Raw genomic sequence first — 637 nt, 5'->3', positions numbered from 1 at the left:
GAGGAGAGGGCGAGGGTGAAGACGAGGGCGAGGGCGAGCAGCGAGAGCGAGGGAGGGAGAGGGCGAGGGCGAGGGCGAGCAGCGAGGGCGAGGGCAGCGGCGGCGGCGGCGGTGGATCGAGAGGGAGAGGGAACTGGCGAGGGGGAGAGGGAAGGGGGGACCGGGCCAAGGGGGAGAGGGAAGGGGGGATCGGGCGAAGGCACAATACTAATGGCGCACCTCACCGTGGTGCGCCATTAGAATATCCATACTAATGGCGCACCTCACCGTGGTGCGCCATTAGTATTTTTTTTATTTCAACTCCAGCCAACAGGTTATGTACCACCAGAACTGATCCACATTAAGTCCCCTCTACTAGCTCGACTCGTCAGCAGCCAGTTCTCACACCAGGAGGTCCTGGGTTTGACTCCCAGGCTCCACAAATTTTTTTTAGCATTTAAAAAGCTGTTTGATACTTATTTGTGTTTAAATATGTTCAAACTTGTTTAAATAATAACAGTAATATTTTTTTATAAGACAGTAGCATTTAAAAAGCTGTTTGATACTTATTTTTTTTATAAGACGGTGCGCGGGGTGCGGGGGGTCGGCGGCGGCGGTTGAGTAGGGGAATCGAGGGTGCGGGGGGTCGGCGGCGGCG

Source organism: Triticum dicoccoides, chromosome 6B (assembly GCF_002162155.2).
Source record: "Triticum dicoccoides isolate Atlit2015 ecotype Zavitan chromosome 6B, WEW_v2.0, whole genome shotgun sequence".
NCBI classification, from domain to species: domain Eukaryota; kingdom Viridiplantae; phylum Streptophyta; class Magnoliopsida; order Poales; family Poaceae; genus Triticum; species Triticum dicoccoides.
Note: the sequence above shows the minus strand (reverse complement) of the source record.